Here is a 25,306-nt window from a genome sequence, read left to right on the forward strand (position 1 = left end):
TCTGAGGTGTGAATTTATCAGTGCAAAGTCAGTCTCAAAAATGTGCACAAGTTCAATGAGAGTTTGATCTATACTTACTCATATTGGACAGAACAAAATGGTACCCTTCCCCCTTTCCTTCACAGCCTAGGTTCCTTCTGTAGTAGAGTCTAGCCTGGCAATATCCACTTCCTCACCTCATTCACCCTTTAATCTTCCAGAATCTCATTTCCACTCATCCACATAGCCCACTCCAGGCATCACACGTAAGGTCACCATCAACTCTGTCACTAAATCCAGCTGTCACTTATCGGACCTTATCTTGCTCATGGTCTCTCCCATCTTCAGGCTACTGCAGACACATCTCTTTTTCTGAATGTTCCTGAAATCTCCCAAGGTTCTAATCTTCACCACCTCTCATTCTCAACACTCCCACAGATCCACCATACTTTACATCCTGATGACCCACTGTGAACCTCGAGCTGCTTTCCAGGGCTGTTATTCAACTGCCAGTTACACACTCCCCCTGACTGTCTTACAGAGGCCTCCCATGTGGTCAGTTTTCCTTCTGCCCTCACCTCCCTGCATTCCCATCCTCAGTGAATGGCATCATCTGCACTCAGACTCTCACACCAAACCCCTGGGGTCACTTTCTCTGTCCCCTTTCCCTCATCTTGAGGACCCAGCCAGTCACCTGAACTCTCAGAAACTCCTCATAAGCACCTTTCCTGCTTGCTCCCTCCAATCCACCAGCCTCTCTCTTGAGCTGCTACCAGAGAGATCGTTCTACCAGAAACGCACACTTGGTCAGGTCCTGTTCCTATTTCAAATCCTTCATCAACTCCTTAACTGTCTTCAGGGTGAGAACCAAACATCTTAGCAGAGCAAGACAAAAGCCCTCTTCATCCTTTGCCCCCCTGCATGCTCTCCAGCCTGTCTCCTCACCATGTCCCCATCCCCTCCGAGTCCAGACTTGCTAAGCCATCTGCAGCTCCCTGACAAACTGAAATCTTTCAGGCTACCCTCCCTGCACCTTTGCTTATGCTGGTCGCTCCATCCAGAAAGTTTATCCAGACACTGTTCACTTGGTAAAAACCCAGTCGGCTTTAGGACTGAAACATTAAAGGCAGCAGAATGTCGGAAGGGTCCCAGGGTGGACTCTGGAGTCAGGCAGACTTATTATAAACCTGACCCACCACTCACAAGGTGTGTGAGCCTGGATGAGTCACCAAACTTCTTTGAATCTCAGTTTCCTCATCCATAAAATGGAGATAATAACAGTCCTGATCCCACTGCATTACATGAGGATGAAACTCAGTGACGCCAGGCTAGGCAGCATCCTTGGCTGCACTGTTCTTTGAAGTCTTCCCTTGGCTTCCCCACACCTTGTTTTCCCACGCTGTACTCCATGGAGGTTCCAGTGATCATTACAAATGGATATTGCGTGACCTGCTGTTGGGTCTGCCTGCCTCACTGGACTGTGAACTGTCTGATGCCAGAGATTGCACATCTAGGCCAGGCACCTGTGCCTCTGGCAATAGTAGACACTCAGTAACCACTGCTTGTTGGGAAAACCCAATCAAGAGCAGCCACAACATTTAGGTTACATGGTGACATGAACTATGACTGCCCTTTCTCTCTAACCACCACCAGAATTATCATGGAAGCCTCCTAACTAGCCTCCACTCCCCATCTTCCCTTCCCATCTGGCCAGCACCACCCTGCTCTGTTCATAAAGCTCTCAGGGCTTCCTACACCCCATTGTGTAAGTTCCAACTCCTCTGATGCTTTCATCAGCCTACTCCATGCAGCCCCCATTTCCTCGTTAGGCTCCGTTCCCAAAGGTATTAGGGCTCCCCTGTGGCTGCATTAGACAGACTGGGATATTTAATGCTTCACGTCCAGTGTCTGCCTTCTTCCTCCCACCCCTGCTCAAATCTTACCCATCATCTGAAGCAAAGTCAGGCCCCATAGTACTAATAGAATGCTGTCATCACAGTCCATTCAGGAAATCAATTTTAAATAATGATTATAGGTAAGAGTTACATAGAGATGGGTAGCAAGATGTGTGGACACAAAGATGGGAGATGGAATGACCCACATGTGGCCTGGAGACAGGTCCACAGTAGAAGTGGTGCCAGAGCTGGATCTTGAGGGATGAGCTGAAGCTTTCAGGAACAAAAGCTTCCCCATCCCATACTGACTTTTATTTCCCATGTTGTTGTTCAGTCACCAAGTTGTGTCCAGCTCTTTGCGACCCTATGGACTGCAGTATGCCAGACTTCCCTGTCCCTCACCATTTCCCAGAGTTTGCCCAAGTTCATGACCATTGCATCGGTGATGCCATCCAATTATCTCATCCTCTGTTACCCTCTTCTCCTTCTGCCTTCTATCTTTCCCACCATCAGGGTCTTTTCCAATGAGTCAGCTCATCAGATGGCCAAAGTATTGGAGCTTCAGCTTCAGTCTTTCCAAAGAGTATTCAGGGTTGATTACCTTTAAGATTGATTGGTTTGATCTCCTTGCTTTCCAAGGGACTCTCAAGAGTCTTCTCCAACACCACAGCTCAAAAGCATCAATTCTTTGACTCTCTGCCTTCTTTATTGTCCAGATCTCACATCCGTACGTGACTACTAGAAAGACCACATACCTTTTACTATGCGGACCTTTGCTGGTAAAGTGACATCTTTGCTTTTTAACACACAGTCTAGGTTTGTCATAGCTTTCTTTCCCATGCATTCTTCTAATTTCCAGACTCTATGTCAAAGGTCACTAAAACTAGTTGTACACCAGAAGATTCATCAGGAAGCATCTCAAAATACAGCTTCCTGTGCCCACTTCCATACAGCCTGAGGTCCAAGGGGAAATCTGCTAGGCACTCTGGACATCAGGGGAACAAGCTCTGTCTCCCTAGCTTCTGGGCAACTACCATTCAGCAATGTCTAGAGAAAGACAGTTACAACCTTGAACCCAATAGCTCTGTGCATTAATCTTGTCTAGACAATTAATGTATAAACTTACATTATAGTTTTTATATTATATAGGAAAAGGCCAGCATCTTTTGTTTCTTTTCTTTCTTTTTTTTTTTTTTAATTATTTATTTATTGGCTGCTCCATGCAACATGTGGGATCTTAGTTTCCTGACCAGGGATCGATCCTGCGCCCCTGGCATTGGAAGCACAGAGTCTTAATCACTGGACCACCAGGGAAGTCCCCTTTTGTTTCTTTTCTATTTCCCAGAGTATTCAGCTCCATTCTAAGTATGCAACTGGTATTCAATCAATATTTAATTAAATAATTCAACCTTTTGTATTATGTCCCTTTGGACTAATTCATCCATTAACGAATTGTCTACTGATTTTTATCTTTTTAACTTTGGTGCCAGTGTGGTGTCTGCTCCTAGTAGGTAATTAGTAAATGTTTTGTTGAATGAATATTTACTAGTAAAAATTTATTTCAGGAGGAATGAAACAGCTCACACTGTACCCATCATATTTCAAGTTCACTCAAAGGGCTTCCGACATTTCCATTTGAGTTATAGACCTTTAATTTCAGGATTAATTTCCTGATCTGCCATTACACATGCTTTGTTGTTTCTATTGTCATTAATGTTATTAGCAATGCAAATAATACCTCCTTAGATCTTGATGGTCGGGCACGGCCTCGGCCTCCGAGCAGGTGTGCCTGGGGCAGGGGAAAGGGGGTGCTTGCCTGTTTCTCCCACTGAGGTGTCCGCCCAGCTGGCAGTTCAGCTGGCCACGCCCATTACCTCATTCTCCACACAAGGGCCTGTGAACTACAGTCAGCCTTTACGAGCAGGTGTGTGCACCTGCCAGGGCAGGTGAGCTCTGCCTGAGTCAGAAAGGCCTAATGGGCTGTTCAAAACCTACCAAACTGTCAACATACTTGGGAAGCTGGATTCTGAGATTTAAAGGTGGAAAGCCCTGTGCTGTAGAGAAGCAGGCTGACAAAACACAGATGCCCAACGGGAGGCTCCTGAAGATGTATCCAAGCATGGGAGGCTCAGCCAAGGGAGCAATTGGAGAGGGGGAAGTGGGCTAGGCAAGCTGGAGAAGCCAGGACGATGGGCTCTACCCTGCTTTTGCTGGGGCCCACATTCCCGTGCCTTGCTGCTGTCACTGCTCTTTGTTGGTGTGTTGTGCTTATCTGAATTCCTGAAAATAGGACTCACAGTCTTGAGTCGGAGAAGGCAATGGCACCCCACTCCAGTACTCTTGCCTGGAAAATCCCATGAACGGAGGAGCTGGGTGGGCTGCAGTCCATGGGGTTGCACAGAGTCGGACACGACTGAAGCGACTTAGCAGCAGCAGCAGAATCCCTGAAAATAGGTCTCACAGTCTTGAGTGGGGGAATTTCTGGATGTGGATCAAAGTTCTTCTGACCCTCCCTCCAGATCCAGCCCGGGAGATAGGAGATCTGTAAACCCCTTTGTACCCAGGACCAAAGGGATCTTTCCTGGAGCATGTGCTGGACTGTGGAGAGCACTCAGGCAACTCAGCCTGAGAGCTGCTCACTTCTTTTTGCTTCTGCTGGAAAACTGGAGGGTTTTCTTGCTGGTAGTGTATTTGTTCCCATATTTATCCCACAGATACTGACTGCCCTGTGCCAGGCAATGTGCTAAATGAACACAGCTTAGCAGTCCTCAGATGCAGCCTCTGGGAAGTGAGCAGGTCAGAGAATGACAGGTCGAGATAGCCCCAAGCAGTGCCATCTCCCCTTCTCTAGACCTGCCCAAGGGTCTCTGTGCCAACATCCAATGTGCCCTTACCAGGGGGTGGTTCAGACCTCTGAGCAGAAGAGAGAGAGAAAGTTTGAGCCACGTCCTTATTGTGCAGAGGAATTGAAGTCACCTACGAACTATTTTTACAAAAGCTCTTTAAAACCAGTCAGGGTTTCAGACAGCAAATGCAGAAAGGCCTCTCTGATAAGACAGGGTGGAACCAGTCCCTAAAATACACTCAACTGCTGACCCCACTTCTGAGGAGACGATTAGCTTGATAAGTTGTGCTGCACTGTTGGTAGCTGCCATGAGGCTGATGTGGAGGGCGACATGGGCCTGTGTGAGGGGCCACAGAGCTCTGAGGGAGGGACACCCGGGTCTCCAGGTGATACTCAGAGGCCACATTTCTGTGAGCTCAGAGATGCTGGGATAAGCACTCCAGGACCAGTGACTGCCAGCTTAGTCATTCTCCACTCATTGAGTCAAGATACCCCTCTCCGACTCACACTCCACCAGAGAGCTGCCCCAGAAAGGACAGCAGAAGGTGTGACCAAGCTGGTAAATTTTCTGTCAGCGTTCAGGAGACAGTCTCCCACCATTTTGACATAATAAACTTGGGTTGGCTGAATGAAGATGCTGGACTCTTCTCTTGGTGTTTGGGCTTATGTTCTGAAAAACACATTCACTAAAGCAGCCATCGTCCCAGAAAGGATTTTCTCTTTTCTTATAAAGAAATGAAACATAGGAGGTCACAAAAGATGGACTGTGATATGAGACCAGGAAGCTGTGGACCCCAGATTGCTCCCGGGGTTTTTGCTCCCCTCCCCTCCCCTCCCAGAAGGATACATCAGGCTCAAAGATCCACTTCCAGAATGGATTTGCTGGGGGCAGACATCAGCAAGGACCTCATCAGAGAGGAGACAGATAAGAGTTCCTGGAAGGCTCTCTCTCTCTTCCTCACGACCCTTCCCACTTGAAAGTGTTGGAATTTTTAAAAGCATCTAGCTCACCCTCATGGCAAATGATCCATTTCCTAGATACTCTTGCCTTGTAAATATTGTCCTTAAAAACAGCTATATATTTTCGTTGATCTTTGAGTAGCCTTCTCACCCCACACGTCCAGCTCCTACAGAATGATTGTGTGGCTGGGTCTGGAATGCAGAACAGTCCCTGGAGAGAAAGTCTGCACATGAATTCATAAGGGTGTCTGCTATCAGCTTATTTGGCAAGAGGAATCCAAGACATTTTAAATATGAACTGTCAGCATGGCCGGCCCGCTCCGATGCCTTAGCCCCATCAGTAAACACCACTGGTGTGTGAGACACAAAATGTAGGAAATGGGCATAAATTGTCTGAACATGAGCCCCATGCACATTTCTGCAGGGAAGCGTACTTCAGATACCTGGATAATTCATATCTGGAGAATCTTTGCTGGTTCTGACTGATGTTTCTTTCAACAGTTCTCACACAATTAGCCCTTAACGGTCTAGTTCTAAACCCCTCCTCCCCCAGTTTATCTCCCAACTGAAAGTTCCACTCCTTCTACGTCAGTTGAGAAGAAAACATGCCCATGACTCCTCCTCATTTCCAGGTACTGAATCAAGCCTTCATACCACCACACGGCTCACTCGGCAGACTCTCTGCCTCCTCCTCTGCCTGGAGACCGCCTGCTCACCCCTCAGTACCCCAGTCCCAGAGCACATGCTTGGTGCCACCTTCCCATGTGTCACTCTCTCCTCAGTTCTTTCAGGGCACTTGGTGTGTGACTCGTTATGACAGAGCTTAGAGTGATGGCTGTGACTCTATACACATCAGTCCTGCCTCCAAGTCAGGCCAAGAGCTTCTGGGAATAAAGGCACCAGGTCTTACTCACCTTTGCATCCTCACACCCAAGACCAGAGCCTGACACTCAGCATTCAGAAGTCCCATCATGAATGCTTGATGCCTCCACCAATGCCCTGTCCACTTGGCCCAGCTCTCTCTTCTCCGTGCAGAGAGAGGCCGTGTGAAATGTGGAGTGAAAAAAGGCTTTAAGATTAGACCCCCTGCATCTGAACCCTGGCCCCTGTGGGATGTGGGCAAGTTACTTAGCCTGTTATCTACCTGTTTTCTCCTCAATACAACAAACAGCCATGCTCACTTCTCTCAGAGGACCATGGTAAGGAAAAACAAGGTAAAGTCTGTAAACCCAGCGCCTGCTCACTGGAAAGAGTTCATGATACATTTCCTTGAGCTCAGCAGGAAGTGCTGAGACAAATGAAGCCCTCTAGAAAAAAGTGAATGACTTCCGTTCTGGTTCACGTGCCAGCAACACAGCGACCGGGCAGACAGCCTCTAACCCAAAGTGCACTCTGTCAAGAGCAAGGGACAGTACAGGCTGCACTCGATCCACGTCCTCAGCTTTAGAGTCTCAGAACGAGGCGTGCTTAGCAACAAAGCTGATTTTTATCTGAATGGTAAACCCACGTGAATCCACTATTGCTGAGGCTGGGCCATCAGATCCTTCATTTCCTGTCTTGCATTAATCTTTCACCCCAAGACCCACATAAAACAGAATACTGATGACCCAACAGTGTTAAGTCCCTAAGTACAAGTCAAACAGCCCACACATGAGAGAAGTCTCAGCCGTGCTGTGATGTCACACCCAGGTTTTACTAGGCCTCAATAAACAAGGAGGTGAGAGCAGTGGGGCCCTGCTGACACCTTAGACAAGCAAGCTCAGGGTCAAGGAGGGGAGTGGGAAGGGTGGTGGCTAAACCCAAAGAGAGGAGACAATGTGGCGCCGGGGAAAGAGCCACTTTGTATCAGGTTTATGATTCCAAGGCTGGGAATCAGGAGACTTGGCTTGCATCTCGGATCCATCATTAGCTTGCTTTCTGGGTCTGGTTAAGTCATGTCTCTCTGCTTCAGTTTCTTCACCCATAAAATCAGAGAAATAGATCAGATGACCTATAGGTTCTTTCCAGCTTTCATGCCCAAAGATCATCAGCCTTAGAGACAGATCCACTCTCCCAACCTTGGCCTTTTTTGTGTTAGTTGTTTGTCTGAGACATCTCTTAGCTCCCCCTGAGCAGCCTTCCACCAACACCATCACCTTTACTACTCCAGAGTGTCTGGTCCCCTCTGACCATAGACCCTGGCCAGAAGATGAGAAGCTTGAAGCCATGTTTTTACGAACACATCTACTACCCTTTGGTCAAACAACTGGACAGATGCCTTGAGGCATCAAGATCTCTTGTATCGCAAAAAGCCCTAATCATCTGACCTGACTTGCTCCACTGAGGATTAATCCCACTCATCTCCTATACCAACCTGTATGCCCTAGGTCCCAACACGCTTTTGAAAAGTTAGACATTTCTTCCAGGTTGCTTGGCAGGAGTCTAGGGCAACAACAGGCAGTTCTTATCTGCACTCAGGTGTATCTCAGGGTGGGGCAGGGGAGAGGTGGCAACGCTTCAAAGTCCAGGAAAAAAAATGCCTACAGAAACAAGCAGAGGAGGTGGCAACCTGTAGGAGAAGTCGGTGCTGATCATGAGGACAAGCAGAGTGGCCACTGGGGACACAGGAGTCTAGAAGGCTCCTTTAAGATGCCACAACCCTCTGTGCCTCCCTCACTTCCTTAATAAGAAATCTGAGGGCAGGTGAAGTTCTGTGGCTGGCCCACGGCCATGTGGCTAAGCCGTGAACAACCAGCACCAGGTCGTGGGTCTCTGGGCCACAGCCCCCTCTTTTTTTCCACTCGACTCTGTTGACCTCGAGATCTAATTAAGTTGCTCTAATGAGGTCAGCTGGATCCTCTGCAGACGCCAAGCAACATGACCCAAGTGTCACTCAGGGAAAGAGCAGGCCCAGCAGATATTTTGATAACTGCCCCTTACCCCCACCCCATGGGTTCCTTCTCTACCCTGACACGGGCTGCTGTTCTTTCTCCAGCCCTCACCACAAAATTCTGGGGAGTCCAGAGGGAGAGTGAGAAAGGAGAGGTGGACCTAAATACCTAAGATAACCCATAGTGATCTCTCTCTTTCCATCTAGGGGAGGTTGATGGGGAAGAAGGGCAGGAGGAAATCAAATTAAACCACTGGAAGTCTGACCTGATTAGGCCAAGAGTATTCCCCATAAGCAATTAGATGGGTCATCTGAGGGTTGATGACGACAAACAATAGGATCTGCCTCTGGTGGTCAGATAAGTGCTGGTCAGATCATCTCAGCATCAGGAGGAGGAAGACTCAAGGAATTAATTATTCAGTGTGTGTGACCCAGTTCCCGGAGGTGAGGCTGGGTGAGAAGAGAACTCACCAGTTTCTTATCATGGTAAGAAATTCAAATACTTCACAGGGTAGTGTTCCCTTTGCTGCCAAAGAGGATCCATTTACGGTTAAGAGTGACCTACCCTCTAAAAAAGGAAATAACCAAAGTTCACTCATTCAACAAATATTTATTGAGTTCCTCTTATGTCCTTGGCCCTTCAGAAATTTGCATATGGTTGAAGCTTAGTAGAGTAGAAAGATGAGGGAATTTATAAACAGGAGGCCTGGGCTATGGCCCAGTTCAGCCGATAGGCAGCTACATTAACGCAGGGCATGTCACAGCTTGACTAAGTCAAATTCCTCATCTGCAAAATGGGAGTAAATCCACCTGCCTTTTTATGAAGATGAATGATCCTGATGAAATGGAGTATAATGTAAGCCTAGGGTGTAAACAATAATGATGTAACACTGCACCCTTTCCCTGTGGAAGTTTATAACCTAGTCATGTTTTGGAAAATAACCCAAGGTACCTATTTGGCAAACACCATATTCTCTGTAATTTGGACAAAGTGTATGTTTCAACCTGCCAGTGGAGAAGGAGCCTGCAGTCAGTCCCAGGCTCCCAGTTTGCATGCCCAGGAAGTTGCAAGAAGGGGCAGGGTAAAACTGGAAAGAGCAGGACCTACCTGGCCCTGTATCATGCCTGAACCAAATGAATGTTTCAGGAGAGCCCTAAGACTGAGATGGGGTAAAGACCAACTGGAAGTGTGGTCAGTCAGAAACAAAAACAAAAATTCATTTGAGCACAGGAGGAGTAAGCCAGCCAGAAATTCACGCGCTTCCCTCTCATACACATCTCCGACAATGATGGAATTCTCTGTCCATCGTTCGTTTGACCCTCCTCTGTGTGCCCCCTCTACATTCTGTGTTTCTCCAGGAAACAGGAGGGATTCTCAAGCCACAGCAGGCTGGCTAATCAGGACCTCTCTGCCCAGACACTAAGAACCAGAACTTAAAGCAGCTTTCTCCTTGGTCCCCTCCTCATGCTGCTGCTTAGGATGTCAACGTGGACTCCCCTGCAATAACCCTAACCCTAACCTAACCAGCCCCCTCCACTCCCATGGGTCCTCAGTGCCCACTAGGCCGTGCCTGCCAGCTGCCCTTCCATGAGGGCCTCCACCCTGCTCCAGTCTCACCTGTCCCCCATCCTCTCTCACAGGCTTCTTCAGTCCCCTGTCTCTGCCCCCGATCTCACAACCCCAGTGAAGCTCCTGGAGGCAGCGCCAGTTTTACACATGTCTACCTTCCCTCTAACTCTGCGTATCCTGTAAGTTCTTTGCCCTCCTGTAAATACAGACTGATGGTCCCCAAACATTCTCCAATGGCTACACACAGAAGGAAGGCAGAGGAGGAGGGAGGGAGTGTGGAGAGAAAGCTAGACTGGAAATCTAGGGCCTGCCTCCCAATTCCCCATTGGACAGCAGTTGGTTATGTAATCTTGAGAAAATATCCTCAGATCAGGCCTCAGTTTCCCTATCAGGTAATGAGGGGTTTGCTCTAAATAACCTCTTGCTGCTGCTGCTGCTGCTGCTAAGTCACTTCAGTGGTGTCCGACTCTGTGCGACCCCATAGACGGTAGCCCACCGGCTCCCCTGTCCCTGTGATTCTTCAGGCAAGAACACTGGAGTGGGTTGCCATTTCCTTCCCCAATGCATGAAAGTGAAATGTGAAAGTGAAGTCGCTCAGTCCTGTCTGACTCTCTGCGACCCCGTGGAACGCAGCCTACAAGGCTCCTCTGTCCGTGGGATTTTCCAGGCAAGAGTACTGGAGTGGGTTGCCATTGCCTTCTCCAAATAACCTCTTGGGTTCTCTCTAATTATAAATCTTGCTTGCAGAAACCAGACTAGCCCAGTTCACAGGAGATGTGGGTCCTGGACCTTAACAGCCTACAGTCTGATGGCTCAGTCCTCAATCTCCACGTCTGTAAAATAAACCCCTCCCAAGATACAAGGCCCCCCCAAGACAGAAGATAGGGCTTCATGAGCCATCAAGCCCTGAAGAAATCTCAGGGTCTGAGCTTGAGTCAACAGTATCACCCCCTTGCCACGTGCCCAGCCCTGGTGCTGCCCAGCTCAGACGGGAATGTTGGAGGACTGGTCCTTGCTGTCAAGGCTCCTACAGTTGATGGGGAAGATGGACAGGTGGACAAAACTCAACTCAGCCGGTGACACACCTGAGGTCTGAACAAAGCACTGCAGGAGTGGAAAGGAGGAGGAGGCCCTAACTTTGCTGGGGAGAGTGAGGGGTGTTTCTCAGAGGGAAGGTGTGTCCCAAATGTGAAGATCTGTTCCAGGAATGGTGGGACAGGAGCCAGGGCAGAGAGGAGAGGCAGATAATGAGTCTGGAAAGTGACCAGAGGTGGCCTCAAAGGCCATCGGGAGAGGGATGGGCAGACACGTCCCCGAAGAAGGTCTCTGGCAGCCTTGAAGAGGACAGAGCAGGGGGACAAAGAGTGGAGCCAGGAGAACAGTGTGGAGGCTCTTATGCAGTTCACGAGGGTAATGATGCCAAACAAGTCATTACTGATGTTCACTTACAGCAAACCTTCCGGACACTAAGCCTCCATGCACTTGCTGAATCTACAGAAAGTTGTGAACAGGTTTGTTCTCCTTAGAATGGAACCAAAACAGAGGAAGATGCTGTGATCACATTTCCAACTCTTGGACAAATGGTCTACCCTTCTCTGAAGTCACTCCCTGCAGAAGCTGCCCAGCCAGATTCTTTTCTTGGCACAGACCTGGCCCAGCAGGAGGCGGAAACAGCATCAGAGTTGGGAGTGGAGTCGGGATAGCTGAGCTGCTGCTATCACTTAGGGAAAGAGGGACAGAGAGTCCATCGACTTGAAGTCCACTGAGTCACACAGGTTTTTCATGTCCCCAAACACAACTCAGTCTCAATACCTACCACCATCCCTTCTCTGACAGTGTGAGAGGGCTGTGCAGCCTTGGACGTGGTAGGCAAAGACAGGGGGCCTTATTTGTCTCTTCCGAGGAGGTCACATTCACTGGGGCTTGAAAGAAGAGTGCAAGCAAGCATCCCTATCCTTTCCAAAACCAGACCCCCAAGAGCAACTCAATGGCAGAAAAGGACCGACTGCTGTGACTTACTTGATTCTTAGGCATCGTGATGACCGAAGTCAGCTCCTCCCAGGACGAGCCATGCGCAGGTTGCCATCTTCCTTTAAAAACAAAGTGCAACAATAAATGTCAAGTAGATTATCTTACATTATAGCTTCCAATCTTCTTCCTACCAAAAGGTCCTACGTGCTGTATATTTTGCCCTGTAGTAACACTTTACCAAGAGTTGGGACAGAGAATGTCCCAAATGGATAGTGAATGTCTCTCTGCACTCCAAGTTTTTCATGTGAAGAAAGGAATTATGTCACTTTTGTTATTTTCTTTTGTCTGTCACTCTCTGGGCATCCTAAAGCTTGTCACACCTCTACACAAAGGCTTGCAGAGAAAATAAGATGGATCTGGAAAAGCATGCCTTTTTTTTTTTCTTTTAAATTTTGGCTGAGCTGGTCCTTGGTTGCAGTGCACAGGCTCTCTAATTGTGGTACTTGGGTTTAGTTGCCCCACAGCATGTAGGATCTTAGCTCCTTGACTAGGAATCGAATCCACGTCTCCCGCATTGGAAGGCAGATTCTTAACCACTGGACCACCAGGAAATTCCCAAGAATGCCTTATTAGTTGCTTCAGTAGAAATAGAAAATGCCAGAATTTCTAAGATTAAGACATGAAGAAAGTAATCAAAGTGGTGTAAAAACTTGGTAACAAGTCAACAATGTAAAATTTGTCATATTTCCCAAGGTAGAAGGGTCCAAAATGCTGAATAAACTAGGAAGTCATAAAAGTGGACCATCTGATCATGGCTGAGTTTCCTAAACACTATGATTTTGGCTTCCAAGTGATTTGGTTACATCCCCTTTCTTCTGCAGAAAATGCTTCAATCCTATTTGGAAAATGAAGCCTAGAGTTACAAAAATTCTAAAGATTTACAATTCCAAGTTTCTAAGAGGTTACCTCAAAAGGGCAAAAATTAAGCCATACGTAAAAGTTGAGACCAACAAGAGGCAATCCCCACACTCCGTGGACATAGGCACTCTTGCTCAGCAAGGTGGTAGGCCTAATGTCCACAGAAACACATATGTATTCTCTCTAGTACACAAGGGCTGCATTTAGAGCTTGGGATTTGGGACTCACTGTTCAAAATCCTCAGACTATCAATGAGAGAAAAGTTACTATTTACTGAGCGCTGGCCATGTGTGGAAGGAGGACTGTTAGAGACCAGACATGCTTTGTCTCAGTGGCTCCTCACAGACAGGAGTAGAGGCTTAGAGAGCAGACGGCACTTGTCAAGCCCAGGACTGGCTGACTGGGTACTCAGTCTCTCTCTGTCCCACCACGCTGAGGTGAGAGAAGTCCCAGCACAGCTGTGATGGGCCTGCACACCCAATGGCAGCCACCTGGGCAGAAGGTGCAATCATCCTTGTCTTCATCTACATTATCAAGCCACACCTCTCCAGCCCCTGGCAGCTGACAAACAGGCTGGCCTGCCTTGGCCACATTCTATCAGCCTGAGCTATAGGCTCTGTGCTGCTGCCTCTAGCCAGAAGTCAGGGGCAGGAGGCCTCCACTCCTCTATTCCCCTGCAGTTTCTGGGTACAGTGGGTGGAGGAGCCGGACACCCTGGTGCAGAATTCCACCACTCTCAAAATCAGGTTTGAGAACTAGGGAACTCCCCCGATGCCAGGAATGGAAGCCCCTCCCCTCTGGGATGTTGCTGAGACCAACAGTAGGAAACAGGGCCTCTTCGAGGTTTTACTTGGACTGTCTACATGGTTGGATGGAGGTGGGCATTTTGGGACCAGTCCACAAGGGCTAACCACCAGTCAGGCCTGGGCACACAGGCTTGTGCACACATTTTGATTCAGTCACTCCAAGAGCCACCTTGTACCCTCCATATGACCAACAGTCAAACACACTTCAAGCTCCCTTTAGCACCACTAAATCAGAAGGCCATTTCTTCCCCTTGAGGGGCCTCAGTTTTCTCATCGGCAAAAGGAAGAACTTGACGTAATTGGTGATTTCCTCATTAAGGATCCCTCACAACTGCCCTCATCCAGAGGCCCTGATTGTTAGAGAGACCTATGAAACTAGCTGGTTGTTAAGAGGAGCGAGAGGGATTAACCTACAGGAAGGCATTACAACAGGTGGTTAGCATGTGCTATTTCAGATAATCCTCCCAGCAACCCAGTGAAGCAGGTAATACAGACACATCACAGATGGCAGAACTGAGGGATGGCCCAGTCTCAATCTGCACCAGCCACGGCAGCTTGGGACTCAAGGTGGAGCTGGCTGGAGTCCAGGCCCACACTTGCTCCCTGACACGTTTCCCTTTGTCATCAATCAGAGTGAGGAAACAATCTCTGCTCTCATAATTGCCATCATACCAATCCCAAACAAAGAAGTATGAAGTCTCCAGGCACCACCCCCCAGGGCGGGGGTGGGGGGGGCTGACTTAGGTGGTGCAGGAAAGGTTTCCAGAGAGCTTGAGTAGCCTCATGGATTTCAAAAGATGTGAGAGGAACTCAGGGGACCTTCCTACTTCCATAGAGTCAGAGTCTCACTGAGGAACCTCAAGAACTTGGAAGAGGGCCTGGCACCCCCTAGGCAATCCATGAGTATTTGCTGAACGGAGGAATGAAGAAATCCTGAGCTTAGATGCACTGAGGGCTTGTTGAAGAACGCTTCGGTGTGAGTTAGTGTGAGACACATCAAAATCAGCTTAGAACTTCAAAGCCATCCCCTCTGCAGTGTGTGCCAAGCAGAGGTCTCCACACCCCAACCTCTGCGGACAAAGGACCAAGGCCCAGATGCTGAGTCAGAACTGCTCTTCACCCCAAGTACCAGGGGAGCACCTGATAGAGCAAGAAGAATGTCTGAATACAAAAGCTACCCAGCAAAGTGGGCACAAGCTCAGACCCTGGAATCAGGTAAACCTGAATTCCTATCCTGGTTCTGTCACTTTAGTCAGGTGGCCCCAGGAGAGTCACATAATCTCTGTGAGCTTGTTTCTTATCTGAAAGTGGGGATAATGTTAGCACCTACTCCACAAGACTGTTCAGAAGATGAAATGAGATAATGCCGTAAAGGACACAGTCTGTTGTTTAGTGCAAAGTTTGTGACTGAACAACAACAATAAATGCTTGGAGATGGCATCTGCATCTTGTTGTACTGTCTGCATCAGAGGTGGCAGTTAGGAGCACCTCTGGAGTTCTCTGCTTGGGTTCAATCCAGGTTCTCCTACTAGCTAGCTATGTGACGTTAGCAAATTGCTTTAACTCTCTGTGCCTCAGCTTCCTGGTGTATAAAATAGGGTTGATTGTAAAGATTAAATGAGTTCTCTACATAAAGAGCTTAGAATAACTTTTGGTTCAAAGTAAGCACTCAATAAAAGTTCATCTTATACTTCATTATTAATATTTCTAGCATCCTTCTCACTTTGTTCCAATAATAGATTCCACCCCATCCCTCACTCAGCAGCCTAAAAGAAAGGTACGAGACTCAGGATAGGTTCATCAGAGTATCTTTCTTTCTTGGCCACATTCTTAGGTATAAAATGTGTGCAGGCACTCCACACTAGGTCAATCCAGTCTAAAAAGTTCTGGGGAAAGCCTGATCCTCTTGGATCATATGCAGGGCTGTGTGGGTCAGCTGGGAGCTGCCTGCCAACACAGACTAAGTAGGGGATGCTGGTCCAGGGATGCTGGATATCACCTGTTCTCTTTCTGGGGCTGGATTCTGCAGTGCCTCCTTTGAGTTTATGTACCTCTGCTAGAACCTTCCAGCATATTCCATTTTGTTTAAGCTCATTCAAGTTGGGTTTCTATCACTTGAAACCCAAAGAATCCCCACTAACAGCAGCAGTCAACAATTGGCTGCTTTATCATCACTAAATCCCACCCACACTCTCACTGAGACCCAGGCAGCAAGGAAAAAGCAAACATGGGCAGCCAGGCATCTCTACAAACTGAGGTGACAGGAGCTGCCCACAGCCGTTGGACCCACGCCCTTCCTGGGAGAGGAAGATGCTGGAACCAAAAAGGGGAATAGCCCAGTCCTGCGGCCCTGGGCTGGGAACCCAGCCTCAGATGTGGGTCCCACTTGCCGTGAGCAATAGGAAAAGGAAAGAAGAGAAAGAAGGAGACAGCTTATTTCCACTGGCTTCACAGTGATACAGGAAAACATCCGGGCAGCTTCTTGAAACAATCCCTTTAGAAGGCAAGTGAGGGAAGAAAAATTAGCTTCTCTGAGCCCTTAAATGACTTTTGCTGGTATGATTGCCTGTAACCCTCACACAGCCCTAGGAGCTGGATGCTCATCCAATCCATTTTCCAGGTGAGGAAACTGAGGCTCAGAGAGATCAGTAACTAAATGACTGAGGTCACACGGCTAGCGCCCTCTGGGTGGGGTACCCCTCATGCTGCCTTCTCAGCACTCTCTGATCCCTGAGCCTGAAGCCTCCTCTTCCTCCAGGCACATCAGCTGCCACTCACACCTGTGCTCAGACCCAGCCAAGGGATACAGGATATACTGCAGCCCCCCCATCTACAACCAGCCTCCACCCCACCCAGAAACAGATCCCCAGACACTGACAGGACAGGCAGCATATTGGCTGTTTCCTTCTCTGAACATCAGTTATTTCGGTCTCCAAGAGCTCCAGTGTGATGGTAACAAGACGACATGTATCCATGGGATTTAAACAGGATATGCCTGTCAGAATCCCATGGAGATTTTTTTTTGGTGGATGGGGGTGTTGTTTTTTTCTGTCACTTTTCTCAAGAGATTCTGACTCCACAGGTACAGCTACAGTGCTTGACACACAGCATGGGGTGAAAATATTATCTTTACTTTGTCTCATGTTCTTGCCACCTCCCGGGTCAGCACCCAAAGTGAGTCTTTCCTGTACCTCCAGGCCTTCTAAGAGCACCCTCTTAGTTCCCTCCAGGGAAAGATGCTCCACCTCCACATGTGTTTTAAAGAGTTTTAGAGAAACCAAAGCCAAAACCAAACCCTGGCTTGGTAGCAAAAACAAAGAATCAAAATGCACGGGTCACCTCCTTCACCTCCTGCAGCATTAGCTGTGGGGTGAACACGTGAACCAGCATGCACAGCCATCTTCTTCCACAGGTCCCTGGGAGCTCAATGCCAAGGTCTACACAGACGTAAACTAAATAACCAGTTGGCATGAAGACTATGCAGACACAAACATCAGCTGGTAGCAAAGGAGACTCAGCTGGAAAAGGAAGTGGCAGCTTCCAACGTTTGTGGAGAAAAACTGAAAACCATGATCTAAGATGATGTGAAAACCATCCTGACTACAATAATGTCAAGAAGAGCAGCAGCCTTGTCAGGGCCCCAGTTGTACCCACAGGTGCGAGGTAGTTCAGTAAGCCATTCCTGAGGGCCCTCACCCACTGACCCTCACAGGACACACACTTCACAATGCCACAGGCCACCCAGAGCTTGCTTGCCAGCTACCGGCTTTTCTGTTTGCTTTCCAGCAGCTGGGTTTAGGCAGTGGCTGCCCAGTCATGGGGGATTATCCAGGCATGTATTTCCCTTACTTTTCTTATTTTTTTCCAAGTTTATTTTCTGCTATTTAAAAATAAATACATTAATTAAAAGGAGTGGACTGATTTGCCCTCAAGACATGAATTGGTTTTCCTCCTCCCTGACTGGGTGCAATAAGGCACCACGCCCTGGTATTGGAATGGTATGCAGTATACTGGCAGGGACCTGTAGACAAGCTGGATCAGCTAGACATCTGAAAGGGGATGGAACGCTTGAGTGGGTCCTATTTCCTGCCCTCCTGGTTCCCATCAAATCAGCCAGGAAGAATCATTTAATAAACATTTGCTAAGTTTTCTGGCTAAGACTGTGAAAAATACCAAAAAGCATGGGGACTAGGGGTCTGAACTTGGGAAGCAGAAGCAGCAGAAGAAAGAGGGCTACCTCAGGGACAGCTGGCACCTGGGCTTGGAAGTAAGCCTCACTGCACGTATATCCTGAGACCTTGGGGCGATGATGTCTACCTTATAAAGCTAGGGTGTAGATTAAATAAAATAATACATGTCAAATAGTTAACAAAGGCTGCCATGTATTAGCCATTTACTATGAGCCAGGAACCGTGTGCTAAGTGCTTTGTGTGGATTATTCCACCAGATCCTTACAACTTGCCTGTGAGACAAGCACATCCTCAAGTTCAGATGAGGAAACTTAGACTCAGAGAAATCAAAGCATCCACCCCAAATGACACAGTCCCTAAGAATCATAGCTGAACACACACCCAGACCCACCAGACTTCAAAGTCCCAGTCTCTGCTCTGCTGCCTGTTGACAAGTGCTCAAAACACATTGCATAACATGTAAATGCCAAACTGGGGGCTGCTGGCTCTCCACCCAGGAGACATGTGGAAAAAAGAGGGGGAGTTTTGGCTGAGAGAGTTTAGGAAACCTTTCTGAAGTAGGCAGGCTAAATCTTAGCCTTGAAGGGTGAGGCTGGAGAAAGACCAAGAAGTAAAGGAAAGCATTGCAGACCATAAAAGCAAAGAGCTGGAGACAGGGATGAGCCAGGCAGGTAGGCAGAGAGAGGTGACAGAGTTTGACAAAGTTGGAGAAAGAGAGAAAGGGGGACTGCTCTGAGCAAGGGATGGGTGCCTGAGCCATTATCTTGGTGGTTGTCCTTTCTGGGATCTTTCTCACCCACACTCCAGAAGCACTCCTGTGACTGCTCCTTTGGTCACACAATAATCATGGAAGGAATAAAAAACCATGATTATAAAGGCCCAATAACCCCTCTTTCCCCAAAGCAGGCTTAAAACCCAACTGTAGGAGCAGGTGTTTTTGCCAACTCCCAGCCTATGCTGCTGTGACGACCTGCCAGATCCAGATTCTAGCCCAAGCTCCAGGACACTGGGAATCTGAACACTGCATAAGCACCTATGTATCACCACCACCACCCTGGCATTTAAGGTTCCCAGGAAGGAGAGGAGGGCACAGGTTCCAGGATGTAGCAGATGACTCTTCACGGCAGAGTCCCTATCTCATGGGACTTCGTATTCCCAGAACATAGTAGGTACTTTCTCAATAACCTGGACCAAATGGCAAATTCTTCTGCTTAAGGAACAACCCTAGAGTTGGGTAAGTCTGGATTATAGTCCATCCTGGAGCCCAGGGTTCAGGTTCACCTTAGCTGAAAAGACCATTTGCCTGTTCACCTCCTGGAAAGGAAGTGCCCCCTGCCTCCAGAAGTGTCTGCTTCAGCCCCCAGCAACCCCGTGCACCCTGGACATGGTTCTGAACTCCACACCTAGTGCCTGCTCTTCCCCCTGGGCCAAGCCGTGATGCCAGCCTCCTCCACTTACGAGTACAGGTTCCCCCCTAACCCCCAGACCCCCCATCCTGGGCACTGAGCTCAGTGTCTGTCCTCAGGCACTGCTCCAAAGGCCGAAAGCTACAATGCCCTCCCACTGTCTCAGCTCCTCACCAAGCCCAGCCCAGGCTAGGACCCACAGAGAAGGTAGAACAGGGCTGAGATGATTTAAGCAACTCTGATCATCAGCTTAGCACAAGCCATCATCGTGTGCTTTTTTAGAAATAACAGGACCTGGAGGAGGGAGAGGATAAAACTGTAGAAAGGTGTGTTAGTCACACAGTCTCCACCCCACCCTCCTCCAGAGAAGAGCAAAGGCGAGATGATGAAGGGGCTTTGTGGGAATGGTCGATTCCTGAGTCTCCAGATGGGGGCACGTGGGTGGGCAGGGGCACGTGTGTCATTCATTATCTTCCACCGGCCTGTCTGTGGGTAAATTACTTAATTCTGAGGAGTCACGGTCTCCTTATCTATTAAATGGAGATAATAACCAATGATCATACAAGGATGACTGTGGAGACTGAGCAAACTGTCAAGTGCCCTTAGAAATGGCAGACATTTCCCACAGTCTTGGGAGGCGGGGGCTTCAAGTTAAATATTCGACTGCAAGGGAAATGGGAAACTGGGAACCCATTCTATTTGGCAAACCTTCTAGACAAGGCACAAGCCTTCAGGGATATCAAAAACATTGATTGAGACCTATTTCCTGGTCTCACGTGCTCACTGTCTGGTGAGGGGAAAGCTCCACCCACATTTGTACAATAAAGCAAAACACGTGTTACTGGATGGATCGTGTGGAGAGGATGGGACATTTCATTTTGGCCTCAGAGTTTTGGAGGCTTTTAAAAATAATATTATAATAATTATTAGCATAATATTTTCTTTGTGAGTGCTTGCTATGGGCCAGGCACCTCTAAGTATTTGCACGGCCCACCTCATTTATTTCTCATAAAAAGCCTATGAACGGGTTCACAGATGGTGAAACTGAAGCACAAAGCAATTCACTTCTTTCTTGGCCTCATGCAACTAGTAATTGGTGGAACTGGAATCTGAAACCATCAGACTCTGTTCCTCTAGCACACAAGGGGCGTAGTCAACCAAGACAGATCTCAGAGACTCTCTGCAGCTGAAAGGCTCTGATAAGGCCTGCAGGGATGAGTCATTGAGGGAGGCACCGCCTCACTCATAGCCTCTCCTGCTCCTGGGCACCTCTGACCGCTGGGCCAGGGCCTCCACTCTGATGCTACCCCAGTCTGTTCAGGAAATTGGCCACAGCTCTGCACTCCCCAAGGCTCCATGTGGGCACCAAATACCAAGGGAGATTGATGTAAGAACCTGTACACCAAATACCAAGGGAGATTGATGTAAGAACCTGTATGTCAATGTACATTTACATAACGGATCATTTAAAGTAATTTGTGCTTATTGTAAAAAGTAGTCAAAGTCAGAGGGAAAAAAATTTGCGAATTCAGGCTCTGCCTCTTACTCGGCTATGTGACCTCAGGCAAATCTAAGCCTCTCTGAACCTCAGCTTCTTCATCAATAAGATGTGGTTAACAGTGCTCATTTCAGGCAGTCGTTGTAAAGAAGAAAGGAGGTAACATGTCTAGTGTAGCACCTGGCACACCATAGGCTTAATACGTTAGGATGAATCAGACGACTTAACAAAAGATTTCCATTGGAAAATCATTTTTTTCCACAATATTTGGTGGTAATAGTAGTACTTTTAATTAGTATTCACCTGTCACTAAGTTAAATCCGTTACTTACATTCTATCATTTATTCCTTAAAAGCATCACTTTTTTCAATTGGTGTAGCTTTAGGATAACAGAAAGAATATTTCCAACACATTAATTTTACTCATACATGGGGAGAGAGAAATAGACTGTCAAGATGATATATTGTAATATAAAAACTTACTATATGCCAGGTACCGTTTCTCAGCATTCTACATTCAATAAGCTATTTTACCCTCTCAAAAAGGTGCCTATAGTGAATAAGGCAAGTACTATTTTGTCCTCATTTTACAGACATGGAGCTTGAGGCACAGAGAGGTTAAATAACTTGCCCAAAGTAACTCAGCCAGGATTCTTAACATTCTACTATACTAAAATAATGAAAGAAAAGTCACAGCAAGAATGTGTAAGTCCCACATTCTAAGAACTTTGGGGATTGGCGTCACCCCCCACCACCTGAGCCCTGTCATCATCCCTCTTCTGCCATTGTCCACTCTCACCCTCACCCCAGTCCCATGGCTTGCTCCCTAGCTCTGCCCCACTATTCCTAGGCAGGAAATGTCAAACCAATGGGCTTTTTTAGGCCCTGGTCCTCTTCTGAAATCTCAGCCTTCCAACCAGCCTCTCTACCTCAGTCCCCTATATCCTATCCTCTACAAAACCACTGGGGACATCTTCCCATACACTCCTTATAGCACTCCCCAACTGCTTCTCTCCACCTGCACCCAACACACCGTAGCTTCCTGCCTGCTTTAGTGTTCTTCAACCAACTCTCATCACCTGGTCTCACACATTTTAAGTCTTTACTGTCTCTCTCTCCCTCCTAGAATAGAAATTCCATATGGCAAGGGATTTTACCCTCTTTTTTCCCCTACTGTAACCACAGCACCTAGAACTGTTTCTGGCACAGAGTAAGAACTCATAAGGGCTTCCCTGGTGGCTAGTGGTAAAGAACCTGCCTACCAACACAAGAGACATGGGTTTGATCCCTGAGTTGGGAAGATCTCCTGGAAAAGGGGATGGCAACCCACTCCGGTATTCTAGCATGGAAAATCCCAGGGAGAGAGGAGCCTGGTGGGCTACAGTCCTTGGCATTGCAAAGAGTTGGACATGCCTTTGCGACTAAATAATAACAAGAACTCATAAATAACTGCTGAATGAATAAACATTTAAAATGCCTCTAAGAAGCAAGTGTCCAAACAAAACAGTGGTGGGGGTATGGCTAGTGTTTCTGGCCTCCTCTTTGCTCCTGAGAACATTTCTGGAAGACACACTAGAGATGCCTTGATTAAAATGTCTAAAGGCCAAAGTCTTCCCAGGATTTCCAAGAGTTCCCTGTAAGACCCTGGGCCCTCATCCTCCCATTCCTTTTCTGAACTTTTACACACACACACACACACACACACACACACACACACCACACCTTCTCTCTATCATACTGAAAGCAGTCAGCATCCATGCTAAACTCCTCTGCCAGCCTCATCTCTGAGTCCCACCTTCAAACCAGGCGATTCCCCTCTTCTCCTGGACACCATTAGAGATGCTCTCATCTTCCTCCCACTTATCCATCTGTACTTTTCCTACTCTTCAAGATACAGATCAAATGCAGCCGCCTCTGCTTCCACCTCCTCCAGGAAGCTTTCCAGGCCCTCTCCAGCCTCCAGAAAACACTCCCCCACACCCACTGCTGTTTCCACCAGTCACATGGAAATTAGTCATGAACTACTTTGTCACTTGCCTGCTATGACTGAGCTGAACTGTTACCAAAATCTGTTCATTTAAAAAGAAAACAAAACATGCGTGTCTTATTTTCCCAAGCATACTGTGAAGGCTTTGGGAGGAGAGGCTGGGCCTTAACCATATTGTCATCCACATGGTACAGGGCTTGGGGCACACAGTAGGTGCTAAATGTATGCTTCTTAATTAACTGCCCAACATAAGCAAGTCACCGTCCCAATCAGGTCACTTCCTCAGTTATAGGTACCTGGACTAGCTTCTCCCAATGTCCTGATTTCTTTCTTCCGGGCCTGCTCTGATCTTGGTTATCTGCAAACCCAGTCATGTGATTGTGTTCTCAAAGGGTATCAGACACTTTCTAATCACACACACCCATGCACTAGGCAGATGAGAATGTCCAGGAAAGAAAGAATATGTAAAGTCCCACAAGTCTGGAAAAGGAAAGGACATAGTTGTTCCAGGCAAACCCAGGCATTCAGAGTGTTTCAATTTCCTCAAATAACAGAGGAGAAAACAAAACAAAAAAATACATAGTAAAAGAAATTTTAAAAATAAATTAAAAAAAAAAACCATGATGTTTTGGGTGACTTATCACAGAAAACCAACACTTGAGGCCCAGGTGCACCTTCTGAGTACCAGCTCTAAATAAACTGAGATCAGAACAAGGCAGAAAAATGTAAACTGAGATTAGAACAAAAGGCAGAAAAATCTCAAGCTACTTCTGAGCTTGGAGAGATGAAAGTCAGGGAGAGAGGAAGGGGCCCTCTGTGCTGCAGAACCTCTCTGTGCTGGACCCATGCCAGATCCAGGGAAGGGTCTCCTGGTGTCCTTGCTGTGAGGTAAGTGAGCTGTGACCAGCCCGATCACACCTGGGAGCAGAAGGCAGCATGCCGACTCAACCAGCTGTCATCCTCTATCTACAGTTCACCAATCAGGATTCCCAGATTATCCGTGCTTTTTAAAATTTTGAACGGCAAACACTTCACTGGGTTCAAAAAGTACAGATGTATCCAAGAAATGCGCCCCTCCTACTCCCGTCACATCAACCCAGTCTGTCCCTGCTCTGAAACAGGTAACTATGGCTATCAGCAGCTTGTGTCTCATCGCTGATGGCATTTATGTACATACATGCAAACAGAAATATGTATTCTTTCTTACGGGGGGGGGGGCAGACTACAACATCCCTATGCCTAGCTTTTATCTTTTAAAGCAATGAACTTGGACTGGGACAGCGAGACAGAGGATCTCTACACACAAAAAAGAGATGAGTCTATGTGAAAGGCCCATGAAACAAAAGACATTCTGGGGGACATGTGTGCAAGGAGAGAGGGCTGAGGGAATACTCCAGAGGACAGGTGTGTGAGGAGCGAGGCTGAGGGGATATTCCAGAGGACAGTTGAGAGGAGAAAGGGCTAAGGGAATATTCTAGGGGATAGTTGTGGGAGGAGAGCGGGCTGAGGGAATACTCTGGAGGATAGGTCTGTGAGGAGAGAGGGCTGAGGGAATATTCTAGAGGACTCAGGTGTGAGGAGAGAGGGCTAAGGGAATACTCTGGAGAATAGGTGTGTGAGGAGAGAGGGATGAGGGAATATTCTAGAGGACACGTGTGGGAGGAGAGAGGGCTGAAGGAATACCCTGGAGGATAGGTGTGTGAGGAGAGAGGGCTGAGGGAATACTCTAAAGGATAGGTGTGTGAGGAGAGAGGGCTGAGGGAATACTCTAAAGGACAGGTGTGTGAGGAGAGAGAGCTGAAAGAATACTCTAGAGGAGAGGTCTGTGAGGAGAGAGGGCTGAGGGAATACTCTGGAGGATAGGTGTGTGAGGAGAGAGGGCTGAGGGAATACTCTGGAGGATAGGTGTGTGAGGAGAGAGGGCTGAGGGAATATTCTAGAGGACTTGTGTGTGAGGAAAGAGGGCTAAGAGAATACTCTGGAGGATAGGTCTGTGAGGAGAGAGGGTTGAGGGAATATTCTAGAGGACTCAGGTGTGAGGAGAGAGGGCTGAGGAATACTCTGGAGGATAGGTGTGTGAGGAGAGAGGGCTGAGGGAATACTCTAGAGGATAGGTGTGTGAGGAGAGAGGGCTGAGGGAATATTCTAGAGGACCAGTGTGTGAAGAAAGAGGGCTGAGAGAATTCTCCAGATGACTCGTGTGGGAGGTGACTGAGATTAAAGGTCCAGTCACTGCAGACACTACTGCTCTGTGGTGACCCTAATCCCAAGTCAGCCGATGAGAGCCCTTGGGGTTGCAGGGCAGGCACTGGGATCTACCAGTCTGATGGCATTTAAAGCCCTACTGGCTAAAAGCTCCAATCAGCCTCGCTGAGCTCTTCACCTTCAAGAAAGGAGAGGAAGCGTCTATAGG

The 25,306-nt window shown here is 47.8% G+C and overlaps 1 protein-coding gene across 45 annotated transcripts in view; it reads right to left on the reverse strand.

The window, feature by feature from the left end:
* The window catches only part of MICAL2 (microtubule associated monooxygenase, calponin and LIM domain containing 2), a 237,285-nt gene that overhangs the window by 196,549 nt on the left and 15,430 nt on the right, over window positions 1–25,306 (reverse strand). For 25 of the 45 annotated variants that reach the window (XR_014069144.1, XR_014069145.1, XR_014069143.1 and 22 more), the window contains exon 2: window positions 12,138–12,208. The gene's annotated coding sequence lies outside the window, so the exon portion shown is untranslated. Of the gene's footprint in view, window positions 1–12,137; window positions 12,209–14,227; window positions 14,541–25,306 lie in introns of those variants that run through there. The other 20 variants (XM_081543138.1, XM_081543135.1, XM_081543141.1 and 17 more) reach the window with 3 other exon arrangements.

Source organism: Giraffa tippelskirchi, chromosome 11 (assembly GCF_054371585.1).
Source record: "Giraffa tippelskirchi isolate mGirTip1 chromosome 11, T2T-mGirTip1v1.2.pri, whole genome shotgun sequence".
NCBI lineage: Eukaryota > Metazoa > Chordata > Mammalia > Artiodactyla > Giraffidae > Giraffa > Giraffa tippelskirchi.